The sequence below is a fragment of the Choloepus didactylus genome, chromosome 15 (genome assembly GCF_015220235.1).
Source record: "Choloepus didactylus isolate mChoDid1 chromosome 15, mChoDid1.pri, whole genome shotgun sequence".
Lineage (NCBI taxonomy): Eukaryota > Metazoa > Chordata > Mammalia > Pilosa > Megalonychidae > Choloepus > Choloepus didactylus.
Window position 1 is genome coordinate 39,084,868 of NC_051321.1, and position 14,918 is coordinate 39,099,785.

Genomic DNA, 14,918 nt, shown 5'->3' on the forward strand with positions numbered 1-14,918 from the left:
AGTATATCTTGTTAAATGTAAGAGCAAGCCACAAATCAGTATTTGCTTCTATTTTTGTTGAAGAAAAATACATAGGCATAGTAAAAGAGTCAGAAAAGATGTACCTCAATTGTTAATTTTCTTTCTTGGATGGTAGGATTACAGGTGATTTCTTTTACTTTTAAAAATTCTATATATGTTTTTAAGTTTCTAAAATCATCTCATATGATTTTGTAGTACATGTAAAAAAAAATAAAAATAAAAATGTCTTTTAACCACCAGAAGAGGATGACAGACAACTGGCCTTTGAAGGTCATGGCAAAGGTTGACTTTTTTTCAAATGTGCACCAGATCAGGAAGGTGTTGGAATTGTGAGTAGCAGGAAGACAAGAGCAAAACAGTGGGCTCAAACAGCTTGGTTGTGATCATAAGAGTGGCTACAAAGCAGAGTTTAGGCAGGAATTCGGTATGACAGAGGAAGAAGAAAATAGAAAAGTCAGGGAATCCAGCAGACAGGAATGTGGTGAGATTGGAAATTACCCCAGCGTGTGGATGGGTGACAATGAGAATGATGTCTTAAAGTACTTAGACTGCAGAGCTGGGAACACATCACAGGCTGGACACGGGACTGGCTTTTTGGGAAAAGCACACGTTAATGTCTTGATCATCTACGCTTGAAGCAAAGGCGGGGCTCCCTCCTGTAATAAGGCAGAACATGCTGAATCATTACATAAATGTGTTCACTTTGTGATAATTCATTGAGCTGTAGACTTTTTGTGCCCTTCAATTTAAAAAAAAAAGTTGAAAAACAAACCAAAACAGGATATACAAACTGAACTTTGTGAGAGTCAGTTCTTCCTTGTATGTTCACCTTAAGTGGGGAAGTTATAATTAATGAAGATACAAGCAGTGTGCCTCAAACATTAATGTACATAGGATCTTGCTAAAATGCAGATTCTATCTGGTAGTCTCTGGTGGGACCCAGGATTCTGCAATTTTGGCAAACTCCCAGGTGAAGTCCATGCTGCTGATCCACCGAACATCATTTGAGTAACAAGGATCAAGGGCACTGTTTCCCAAACTCTGTTCCACAAACAGTGATTCTGTAAATTATTAATAGGTTTTGTTAGTATTATTGAAATTTAGTCAAAATTTCATATAATACTGTGAAAACAAACTGAGTCACCAGTAATAAATCAATTTTATGAGTTTATTGATAATCTGCTTGAGTAGGGAGAACTCAAACCCAAGTTAGTCTCAAAATAATAAGCAAATTACATTAGCTTATAAAGACAATTAGGGGATTTCCAGAGGGGAGATCACAATAATTGGTTGACATTTAGGATCCTTATTATAAAGGAGGATCTTAGAATGTGGGGAATGGTCATAGATTGGTTATTACAGATTATTTGTCTGACAGGCTATTTCTATTGGACCAAAGCCAGTTTATTCCCAATATTACTTAAACTTAGAAGTCTCTGCCACTTGTCAGAAAAGGGGTTACCCAGCAAAGTCAATTTAGGCAGACAATTTATTTAATTTAACAAAATACGAATTACTTTTTGGCCTTTCCTCCTATTTTTTGATAATTTGTCTTTAAAAATAAGTGTTCCAAACCTGAGAATAAAAACAGTAACTGCTCAATAAACATAGCTATGTGCCAGAAACATGTTAAATTCTTCTCATTTAATCCAGAAGAAAATGGCAGGAAGTGGCAGGAAACCTGATAAACACAAGATGTTTGGCACCTTGATGGATAAGCAGAATTTAGCAAATGGTATATCCATGCTGCATTATCTATTGCAGAGGCTGGAAAAACTTTTCTGTAAGGACAAGATGGTAATTATTTTAGATATTTCAGACCATAGGGTGTTTTTCACAATCATTCAACTTTGCCATTATAGGGTGAAAGTAACCATAAATAATATGTAAATAAATGGGCAGTCTGTAGTCCAATAAAACTTTATTGACAAATACAGGGGGAAGACCACAGTTTCTGATCCCTGGTCTGTTGGATCATTAGTCATGATACAGATCTTGTCTTAAAATTTCCACATTATATCCTATTTTAGAAAATATTTTAAAACTCTCCCATTTTTCTTTTCTATCACAGATTTTAAAATTGAGGTTTAATTTTCTTAGATAACTAATATTATATTTCAGTAGTGACATTTTGGTGTTCTTAATGGTCATTCATGGTCATTCAGGATCAAATAAGTTTAAAAATGATGTTTCTAAGGACAAGGAGAATATCACAATTAAATGAAGTATGGAATGATAACAATATAGGCTAAATCTTAATATGTAAACCATATTCTTGAACCATACACTTTGGGACCCTGGCCTAACTGCATTACAGTTTCTTCAAAATATCAACCATCAATCATCATAAAACTGATTTGGTGTACAACTGACAGAAGTTATATATCTGAAATTAGATTCCTTTAGAGCCTAATCATGCTGAGTTCATAGCATAAGACCCATTTGTTATTTTACATTGTCATATGTTCTTGGTACACACAGAAGGTATGACCAGAGACAATTAAAAGTGTGTTTTAGAGCCAAAACACCAAACTGACCAAACTTATAGCTAACCATGGCAAAAAAGAAATCATTTTTATAATGTATACCTTAATAATGTATACCTTATAATGTACAACCTTAAGTTGAAAAAACCAAAATGAAGTCTCCCATTTATGGAAACTTAGCTTAATTGTCCATGAAATAGGTCCAAGGAAAGCCTAAATTTCCTTAATGAGTTCCACATTTTGGGAAACCAGGAATTTCATCATGCTTGTGAAACTCTGAGACAACGTGCAGATATTGCTTCAAAGGTCCTAGCCACCTTCTATAACCATTAAGAAAAATGCCCAAAAAATTAACAAAAAAAAAAAAAAAAGAAAGAATGTCAGTTTGGTGCCCAGTCTGGTCACTCTTTGGCATTTGGCCAAAAGAAAGAACAATGCCTATCTTGATTAAATTGCAATTATTGTACATACAGCTGCAGTGATGGTTGTAAGGTGAGGTTAAATAAGAGCTAACATGCTTCTGTCTTGCTTCAAAGAGGTGATGAAAGGAAGATTAAAAAAAAAAATAGGGAAGCCAGGCTGGGCATAGGTGAAGCACAAGTTGATATGGCTGATTAAAATAATCAGAATGCTACATTCATCTGTTCCTCCTTCTGGCTAAGATTAAAGAAGACTTAGAACAGTGATTACCTTCAGTATGTTGGACTCTGACTTCACAAAAACTGGTACAATGGACCAAGTGATAAACCTCTTGAAATCCATCAGTACCAAACATAATAGGCTTGTATAGCACAATAATAATAAACATCATCATCTTCAGCATTTCTTTGAAGTTGTTCCCTTGACTTTTTTTTTTTTTTAATTCAGTTTTATTGAAATATATTCACAAACCATACAGTCATCCATGGTATACAATCAACTGTTCACAGTATGATCATATAGTTATGCGTTCATCACCACAATCTATTTCTGAACATTTTCCTTACATCAGAAAGAATCAGAATAAGAATAAAAAATAAAAGTGAAAAGAGAGTACCCAAACCATCCCCCCATCCCACCCTATTTGTCATTTAGTTTTTACTCCCATTTTTCTACTGATTTTTTTTTCAATTTTTTAACTTTGTTTATCAAAAAATTAAAAACAAACAGGCAAACAACCACCAAAAAAACCCCACAACATTTCAAACAAAGCAATGGATTAAGGAAAACAAATAACCTAAAATAACTACTTTGCTTCCAATATGTTCCTACCATACCCCAAGAAAATTAATAAACCATGTCCAAACAGAGGAGTAAGAAAAACAAATAATCTAAAATAACTACATTGCTTCCAACATGTTCCTACCATACCCCAAGAAAATTAACAACCCCTAAGAAAACAAAGGAATAAGAGAAAAAAAAAACCTAAAATAACTCTATTGCTTCCAACATGATCTTACTATATCCAAGAAAGTTTACAAACCATAATCATTCCTGAGCATTCCCATAACATTGAGATTACCCTCCATAGTTTATCTGTTCTTATTAGATTATCATTCCCCCTCCACTAATTGGTATCTCTAGGTCCCCTACATTCTACAGTATAAAACATTGTACATTTTTCACAGAATTCACATTAGTGGTAACATACAATATCTCTCTTTTTGTGCCTGGCTTATTTTGCTCAGCATTATGTCTTTTTTTTTTTTTTTTTTTTTTAATCTTCATTTTATTGAGATATATTCATATACCATGCAGTCATACAAAACAAATCGTACTTTCGATTGTTCACAGTACCATTACATAGTTGTACATTCATCACCCAAATCAATCCCTGACACCTTCATTAGCACACACACAAGAATAACAAGAATAATAATTAGAGTGAAAAAGAGCAATTGAAGTAAAAAAGAACACTGGGTACCTTTGTCTGTTTGTTTCCTTCCCCTATTTTTCTACTCATCCATCCATAAACTAGACAAAGTGGAGTGTGGTCCTTATGGCTTTCCCAATCCCCTTGTCACCCCTCATAAGCTACATTTTTATACAACTGTCTTCGAGATTCATGGGTTCTGGGTTGTAGTTTGATAGTTTCAGGTATCCACCACCAGCTACCCCAATTCTTTAGAACCTAAAAAGGGTTGTCTAAAGTGTGCGTAAGAGTGCCCACCAGAGTGACCTCTCGGCTCCTTTTGGATTCTCTCTGCCACTGAAGCTTATTTCATTTCCTTTCACATCCCCCTTTTGGTCAAGAAGATGTTCTCCGTCCCACGATGCCAGGTCTACATTCCTCCCCGGGAGTCATATTCCACGTTGCCAGGGAGATTCACTCCCCTGGGTGTCTGATCCCACGTAGGGGGGAGGGCAGTGATTTCACCTTTCAAGTTGGCTTAGCTAGAGAGACAGGGCCACATCTGAGCAACAAAGAGGCATTCAGGAGGAGGCTCTTAGGCACAACCATAGGGAGGCCTAGCCTCTCCTTTGCAGTAACCGTCTTCCCAAGGGTAAAACCTGTGGTAGAGGGCTCAACCCATCAAACCACCAGTCCCCCATGTCTGTGGCCTTGACTTTTTTTTATGCATTTTTAAAATTGTGCACCGTAACATACATACATAACAGTGATAACTTTCAAAGTATGATTTAACAAGTAGTTAGAGAACAAATTTCAAAGAATGTTATGGGTTACAGTTCCACAGTTTCAGTTATTTCCATTATTGTAAAATAAAACATATATACAGAAGGTGTTAACTTTCAAAGTACAGCTCAACAAGCAGTTATGCAGGTAATTTCAAAAAATGTTATGGGTTACGGTTCCACAGTTTCAGTTCTTTTCTTATTGTGAAATACAGGGTATATACAGGAAGGTGAAAACTTTCAAAGCACAATTCAACAAATAGCTATAGAGCAAATTTCAAAGAATATTATAGGTTACAGTTCCACCACTTCTGATGTTTCCTTCTAGCTATTCTAATGCCCTAGCATCTAAATATATATTTATATAAAGTTTCAGTATTCGTAATCTTTTGTTAAATCCTATCTTGTCTGTTGCTACCCCTTCCTCTCTTTAATCACTTTCTCAATCTTCAGGGGTGTTAATAGGTAGTGACCAACCTAACTTGTTCATATTGAAAGGGGGTGTTGACACTATGGGGGGCTGCATCTGACTGTTGTTCTTAAAGAGGCTGTTGCCTCTGGGTTTTAGGACTTATCTGGCCTAGGAACACTGTGGTGGATTTAAGTTTCTGAGAGATAAAACTTAGTGAGTGAATCTTTTATAGAATCTCAGGTAGGGGCCTAGGTATTTGGGGACTACTTTTGGTGAGGGGATGGCATACTGTGGCCATCTGGGATGTCTAGCTGGAGCTTGCATAAGGGAAACCTCCAGGATATCCTCTCGACTCTATTTGAGATCTCTTAGCCACTGCTCTGTTGCTCCTTTACTGCCTTCTTTTGATTAATTAAAATATTTTAAATACTCTTATTTTCTTTATTGAGTTTTAAGCTTTAACTTATTATTTTGAATTGTTGCTCAATATGTATCTTTAACTTACCATAGTCTATATCTAATCAATATTACTTCACTTTATACTTTACTCCTGACATTTTCCACATCACATGTAATCATATCACAATAGTATATTTCCACTTACCCATGTCCATCTTATTTATTCTTGTCCTTTTATCTTCATAGTTAATATAAACTCTCCTTGGAATGATGTACTTAAGCAGTTGCCTTTTAAAGAAATTGAGAAAAGTTGTTTATTTCTATCCACTGCTTTTCCATTTTCAAAGCTCTCGATTCCTTCCTGTAGATCCAAGTTTTCATTTGTTATTTCTTTTCAGCATGAAGAATATCCTTCAGTATTTGTTATAAGTGCGTGTGGTGATAAATTTTCTCAGCTTTAATTTATCTTAAAATGTCTTTATTTTACCTTCAATTTTGAATGTCAGTTTTGCTGGATAAGCATTCTGTGTTAACATTTTTTTCTTTCCTTTCAACACTTTAAAGATGTTTTCCTATTGTCTTATGGTCTTTATTGTTTCTGATGAGTCATCTGCCATTTGTATTATTATTCTCCTCTGTGGAATGTGTTGTTTTTCCCAGGCTGCTTTCAAGATTTTCTCTCTCTTTGAGTTTGTCTTTTTTTTTTTTAAGAGAGAGACAAAATAAAACTAAAAGAAAAAAAAAATGACAGCTAAAAAGCAACAAAAGAAAGATAAATATAAAGTAAAATAAAAGAGTCAAGAGTCAGACAACATCACCAATGCCAAGAATCCCATACCCCTCCCTTATATCCCCCTCTTATAGGCACTCAGCTTTAGTGTGTTGCCTTTTTTACATTAAAGGAAGCATAATACAACGTTTCTGTTAATAATAGACTCTAGTTTGCATTGACTGTATTTTTCCCACAACACCACCCCCTTTTCAGCACCTTGCAAGGTTGACGTTCATTTGTTCTCCCTCATGTAGAAACATATTTGTACATTTTATCATAATCGTTGACCACTCTAGGTTTCACTAAGCTATACAGTCTCTGTCTGCACCTTCCCTCTTTCCTCCTGGTTTCCCACATGCCCCTAATCTTCCTCTTTCAACCATACTCACAGTCATCTTTGTTCAGTGTACCCACACTGTTGTGCTACCATCACCCAAAATTGTGCTCCAAACCTCTCACTCCTGTCTTTTCCTATCTGTCTGTAGTGTTCCCTTTAGTATTTCCTGTAGCACAGGTATCTTGTTCACAAACTCTTTTATTGTCTGTTTGTCAGAGAATATTTTAAACTTTCCCTCATATTTGAGGACTGTTTTGCTGGATATAAAATTCTTGGTTGGCGGTTTTTCTTTTTCAATATCTTAAATATATTACCCCACTTCCTTCATGCCTTCATGGTTTCTATTGAGAAATTTGCACATAGTCTTATCAAGCTTCCTTTGTAAGTGATGGATCACTTTTCTCTTCTGCTTTCAGGATTCTCTTTTTGTCTTTGACATTTGATAATCTGATTAGTAAGTGTCTTGGCATAGGTCTATTCATAATTACTCCTTTGTCTCTCTGACTGTGTTAACTCCACCCCTGCCTGTGTCAGAGCTCTGAGAGCTGAAAATTGCTGTGGCTTTCTCCACTGAGCCACTCAGATTGAGAGAGAAAAAAAGGGGAAAGGAAGCCCCTTTTCAGAGCCAGTCTCCGGCCCCCCAGTTTTTCCTGTTGGCCAGATAGTGCCTGGTCTTCTGTGCTCCTTTTATTGGGGCACAGGCTTTTACAAGTATTCTAAGCACAGTTGTCTCCAAAAGCCTCTGTATTTTTTTTCCCTCAGCCCCACCTCCTCTCCATTGGGAGTGACCTCAGGTACTTTGCTGCTTGTTAGGGGCTTGTCTGTATTTGTAGCTTGTGTATAGCAGTCCACGTTTGTTAATTAAAACCCCTGTTGGAGCTAGGTTGAGCTATATTTGCTTGCTCCTGACAGGGACTGCTGCTTTCTCCCACAGTGAGGTTTTGCTGTTCAGCCTGCCATGGGGGAAGGGGGCTCCCAGCATGGGTCTGCAGTTTTTACTTACAGCTTTTATACTGTGATCTCAGCCATCCCACCCATTCCAGGGTGGTGTACAATGTATGGACAGTCACGGTTGTCCCCCAGCAGTTGCTCCAGACTATTTAGTAGTTGTTCCTGGCTATTTACTAGATGCTCTAGAGGACTACTAAATTCCACACCTCTCTATGTCACCACTTGCTCTGCCTCCCCTCTTTTTGGTTTTAAGCAGTTTGACTGCAGTGTAGTTTTCTTTGGATTTATCCTGCTTGGGGTTTTCTTAGCTTCTTGTATCTGTAAGTAGATGTTTTCTTCATAAAATTTGGAAATGTTTGGCCATTGTTTCCTCAAATATATTTTTTCTGTCCTATTTCATTCTTTTATCTTTCTGGATCTACTTGTGTGTTAGTCCATTTGGTACAGTTCCATATGAGACTGAGGCTCTTTTTTCTTTTCAATCTCCTTTCTTTTCTTCAGATTGGAGAATTTGAATTTATCAATTTTCAAGTTCACTGACTCTTTTGACATCTCTACTGTGCTGTTAAAGCTGTCCAGTGGAATTTTCATTTATGTTATTTTACTTTCTGTTTTAAAAATTGTTTGATTTTTCTTGTATAATTTGCATTTCTCTGCTGATTTCCTAATGTCTTCACTCATTAAGAATATGTTTCCTTTAAATATTGATCAGGTTTATAATAGTTGCTTTAAAGACTTTACAAATTCAACACTGGGTCATATCAAGGTTGGTATACATTGTTTCTTTTTTTCTTTATCATGGTAGACATTTCCTGTTTTTCCCTTCTCCATATATAGTTATTTTTTACTACCTCCTGGGTAGTATATATGATATCCTTTAGAGACTGCATTGTGTTATCTTCCTGTGCTGGTTTGGATGTATTATGTCCCCCAAAACTCCATTATCTTTGATGCAGTCTTGTGTGAGCAGGAAACGTATTGGTGTTGATTGGGCTGGAGACTTTTGATTGGTTGTTTCTGTGGAGATGTGATCACTCAACTGTGGGTGAGATCTTTCATTGGATAATTTCCATGGAGGTGTGGCCCCACTCATTCAGCATGGGCCTTGATTAGTTTACTGGAGCACTATATACACTCGGACAGAAGGAGTGAGTTTGTTACAGCCAAGAGGGACACTTTGAAGAATGCACAGGAGCTGAGAGAGGAATGTCCAGGGAGAAAGCCATTTTGAAACCAGAACTCTGGAACAGTCGCCAGCCATGTGCCTTCCCAGCTAACAGAGGTTTTCCGGACACCATTGGCCATCCTACAGTGAAGGTACCCAATTGTTGATGACTTACCTTGAACATTTTATGGCCTTAAGACTATAACTTTGTAAACAAATAAAACCCCTTTATAAAAACCGATCCATTTCTGGTATTTTGCCTTCTGGCAACATTAGCAAACCAGAGCACTTCCTCTAAGGGGTGTTGATTTTTGTTCTTGTAAGCATTTCAATTACTGGCTGATTACTTTCAACTTGTGTAGGCTTGATTTGATGCTTTGATAGCATGCATCTTTACCTAGCCCAAGTTGTTTCTTAAATTCTTCTAATTTGGGAGTACTCAACCTCCAAACTCAGTCTCCCTTGCAGATTTGGCAAGGCTTAATTTTAGTCTTTCCTCTAGGGAGTTTTCTTTATTCATAAGTCCTGGGCTTTCTGGTGTCTCAGCTGGATACCTGCTTTATTAATTAGGTCTCTCTCTTCTAGCTGAGCTGGAACCCAGTTTAAATTAGCGTTCACTGTTTGTGTAGTGTAGTTCCATGGATTTTTTTTTAATTAATTCTGTTACCATATATAAAATTGAACATTTCCTGTTTTAATCACATTCAGATACATATATTTCAGTGCTGTTAATTACATTCACAATCTTGTGCTACCTTTACCACCATCCATTACTAAAACATTTCCGAAGTTTCAAATAAGAACGCTGTACATTTTTAACCCTTAATTTCCCATTCTCTAACCCCTCCCTGTCCCCTGGTTACCTATGTTCTAGATTCTGACTCTATGACTTTGCCAATTCTAATTATTTTAAATTAGTGAGATCCTACAGTATTTGTCCTTTTGTGTCTGGCTTATTTTCACTCTACATGTTTTCAAGTTTCATCCATGTTGTCACATGTATCAGGACTTCATCCCTTTTTATGACTGAATAATATTCCATTGTATGTATGTATCAAATTTTCTTTATCCATTCTTCCGTTGATGGACACTTGGGTTGCTTCCATCTTTTGGCAATTGTGAATTAGGCCACTATGAATATTGGTATGAAAATATCTCTGTTTGGTATGTCTGTTTGTTTATATATGTATGTATGTATGTTATGTATGTTACCTCTTCCTGGTTCTAGATGATATTCCCAAATTAATATCATTAAATTCCTTATAACCTTGAAGAAGCTCTGTTCTAATTGACTTAGAGATAAATACGCACTTATATAAATTAAATATTCCTAAAATCCCAGAAGTAAAGGAAACTGACTTTCTAATACTTCCAATGTTAAAAAAGTATTCTTATTAAAACTAGCCAACTAATTTAAGAATTCAAGTTCACATAAATTGGATACATCTTTGGCAAATGAGATTAGTTTTATATTGTTTTTGTAATAAAAAAGCTATGTCTTCTGAGTTATTAATGTCAAGAACAATATACACATATTTTTATTCTACTTAGGTATGTTCTTCCTAAACTTATACACATTTATTGATATAACAAGCTAGCATTACATCTACTAGGGTGTTTAAGATGATGAAAAATGAGAATTTACATTTACTAAAATTGAGCCATTATTCTGACAAACTTTATTTCAATACTACTTGTGTTTTATAATATGTCAGCTTAAAGATAGTTTCCAGGATTTTTTTTAGTAAACCTTAGACTTATGCTAAATTAAGTATGCAGGATGTGTTTATGTTAAGGAAAAAGTAATTTGTCCTAAAATAAAATGACTGGTTGTTGCAGCATCAGAAAGAGCAAAACATAGGACAAAACCTGAATGTATATGAGAAAGCTGTAAAAGGCACACCGAAAAGGAATTGTATTTGTCATGGTCAAAGCTGCCTAAGGTTTGATGGGTTTATTTATGAAATGAAAAAGAAAGATTTACTACCATAATATACTGATGCAAAACTAGAATTTGGCTTTCTCTTTGGTAAAAAGGCAAAATTTTCGTGAATTATTAATCTGCTCTCAGTAAGAGTTTGTAAAAGGTTTTTCTTTACCATCTAAGTAATATATTTAAAAGGCAAAGATTCTGTCTTATCAGAATAATTTCCTGTGCTTTAAGTTGAATTTATCATGTCCTTGATTATTTAAGAGAATCAAGTCTTCTCACTTTTAAAACACTTAATGTGTTCGTTCCTCACATGGGGCACGAAAACAAACAACAAACAAAAAAAACAGTTAATGAGTTTTACAGTCATATTACCTACTATATTTACTTTTTAAATCTTTTATTGACACTTTGGTCAAATAGGTAGCCAAGTATTGTTTCTCAGTGACCCATGATCCTATTTAAGTGCTCAACCTTCATGCCAAATTTTGACATATTACCGTTCCAAAATCAAATTGTAAATGGTATCTTTTACATCTAAAATTGACCTTGGGATTTCTCAGAAGGCCCCTAGAAAATCACAATGGATTTGTTCATTCACCCTGTTAAAAAGAGGTGCTAGAAAATAATTAGGCTTATTTAATATTGTATAAACTGCATGGGAAGCATTGCCAAATTAAAAAAAAAAAATGCTTAGCATACCCTAGATTAAATTTATATGGGTAAAATGTTAATATAAATATTTTTAAAATTATGCAACATCCTAGACTTTTGTCAATGTCCTCACTGTCCATGGTACATTTCTGTTTATTAGAGTGCTGAGGCTGCTTTTCTACTAGGCAGCAACAATACAATGTTATCAGTCATAATTTCAATTTAAAAAATAGAAGTTAAATCCATTATATTTTAGGCCAGTGGTTTTCAGTGGGAGATTCATTCACTTACCTGTAGAATTTTAATAATATACAGATACTTAGGACCTTTTCTTCACTGGCAATTAGATTTTATTTAGCATCTAAGTCTCATGATTATAAATATGTTCTCACCATCTTATGCATGTTCTCTAATTGGCTTAAAGCATTCCCTTATAAAAGGGCCACTGCTACTACTACTAAGGTTTTATTAAAACAGGTATTCCCCATATGGGGAATTCCATGGGCCCTTTCAAGTGACTGGGGGATCCATTTTACTGATAAAATCATCCAAAAAAATTCATTGTGTTCTTCCTTTATTCTAAAAATTAGATAGTCCTTTTCTTCCCCAGTCATCTGTAATGATAAACAGTCAACTGTTAAAATTAAGGCTTGCTGAACTACAGCAGAACTCAGTCTTCTATGGCCTATGGTTTTCACCCTTAGTCCTGATTCCTCTCCACTCTTCTCCTTTTTGGTGACACTAACTGTCACCTATAAAACAACAACTAGCCAACCCACAAAATTTCCCTTTTCTGCCTGGGTTCTTAAAGATCCTAACTTCGTCAATTCAGACATTCTAAAATGTGCAAGGGGACTTGTTAGTTATACCCATACTTATTGCCAACAGATTAAAGCTGCTTGTCCTCCAGATTTAGAGACTTAGATTTTTGGAAGTAATGTCATCAGAAAACTAATGTTGAACCTAGGTAGAAGGGGCCTTATGCTGTCTTGCTTATTGCCAACACTGCTGTCAAACTTCAGGGCATCCAACCCTGGATCCGTGTATCTCAACTAAAAACGCACTCATCTTACCCAGAATGGACAATCTCTCCTGATGGAGATCTTAAACTGAGGCTTCCTTCAAAGCTCCCAGAAGCAGATGGTGCCACGAGATTGACAGCTTTCCCAGGAACTTTGGACCAAGCAGATGACATAAGGAGGCCAGCTTCTGCACACAACATCAGAAAGACACCTCCTAGGATTCACTTGCTTACTTCCTATTTTCATGATTCCCATTGATCTCCTTTGCTACATACTGCTTCTCAGTCCCCTCCAGTGTCACTTCTACTATCCATATAACTTCCAGTATTGCAACCATTCCTTTCTGTAATGAGCCTTATGTTGCTCATCTCTTCCTCCCTCCCACATGAGCGGCTCCCCCTTAAATAATTCCTTCACCCTGGCAGCAAGAATCCCAGAATCTATGGCATTCCTTCACTCAATTCCTAGCAGGATCTCACAACTTTGATTGCTAATTACATACTCCTTTTCATTTGAAAGACTCCAGTTTCCCCAAATTCCTACGTCTGTCTCAGAGTTAAGGACATCCTTTGTGTTGTCATTTGGGCACCCTTTAGATTTTGTCTCTAGGCTTCAACACAAATCACTTTAAATGTCAATATTTTTCAAAAAGGGCTCATATAAACTCCAAGATACAAATCCATGGGATAAGTATTTCCATGGATGGTGGATAGCTCTAAATGAGACATTTTAATTATAGTAGCTACGTCTGTTGGTTTCTGCCCACTAATTGGACGGAACCTTCTTCCTTTCCAATCTCACTGATCCTTTCATCCTTCACAGTCAAGCAGAATTCACTAACCTCCTACAGGTTACTTACAAGGTAAACTAACTTTTGCCCTGCCTCTCATATCTAAATGCCATAAAAGATCACTTTCACCTTTTGTACCTTTTGTACCTTCTCTTGGAGAAGACACTATGGACCTTTGGGATGAAACAAAAAACTCAGAATTGATGCTGATGACTTAATCACTAACTGGGAGTATTTTTCAGCTTTTTGTATCCCCAGTCAGACAGCCATCCACATCATTCAAAAACATTGACTAGATCACAAAGTCATCTTTACACATCTCCAGAAAGTAACCAGGTCCAGAAATAATATCATTCACAGACTTGATATAGTATCGAGGAAGCTACGAGACTCAATCTATTGTTCCTCACAACCACATTGGCTACAGCATGATATTGGAGTCTGGGGGTAGGGGAGGGAGACAGGCACAGTGGTCAGAAGCAACTGCTGCACACTTGTTCCTCAAAAACTGACTGATACATTCACTAAAACCAAACGTGCTCAAAAGGCTAACCAGGCTATACATCGGGTTGGCCCTGTAATCACCACACCACCAAAAGTAAAATGAGTAGCCTTGGAATCTGGTTGGTTGGCTGCCCTCTGGACTCAGAAACTGGGTTTATAGATTAATGTTAAAATTGCTTTCTATTTTTATAGGTATACCTTTCATTAAGTGCTCAATTGTTTACACTATCCAGCAAATGTCCTTTATTGCCAAGGTTCAACAGATGATTCAACTAGTCAGTCATTCAGCAATAGAAATCTTCTGAAAAACACTGTATATAGACTAGTTTCCCCAAATTGTTCAATGAGAAACCTGGTTTCCATTGAACATAATGGTGGCTGATCAAGACTGCCTTCTCCTTAGCTTGCCTAAACGTTAAGCGGGCTTCTCCTCACTACAGGCCCCTGACCTCCGTCTCACCTGGCCCTTCCCCTGTCCAGGAAACCTAATAAGTGCCTAATGAGGGAGACCCTTATCTCCTTCTCCCCTGACTCTTAAAATACACAAATGGCTAAATCACAGAAGAAGTAAACATTTGGAACCAAAGGGTCCTCATTTGAAAACTGAGTAAATCATTCACCCATTCTAGTTATCAGCTCCCTTAACATCTGCCAGTGTTTCTTCACTAGCCCACACTCAGTCCTTAAAAAAACCTGCAGCCCTTTATTTCAGTGGAGTTGAGGCTAGTCTTGGTTTCCAGCCTCTATCCCTTATTGCAATAGCCTTGAATAAAATCATCCTTGCCTATTTAACATTGTCCAATTTCAATTTTCCTTTGACAATCTCAGTTCTTTATTGAGAAGAAGCCTGTAGTGTAAAAGA

General features: G+C 36.4%; 1 pseudogene; it reads left to right on the top strand.

Annotated features, from left to right (window-relative positions):
* Positions 1 to 447: 447 nt before the first annotated feature.
* The window catches only part of LOC119509878, a 33,006-nt pseudogene continuing 18,535 nt past the window's right edge, over positions 448 to 14,918 (top strand).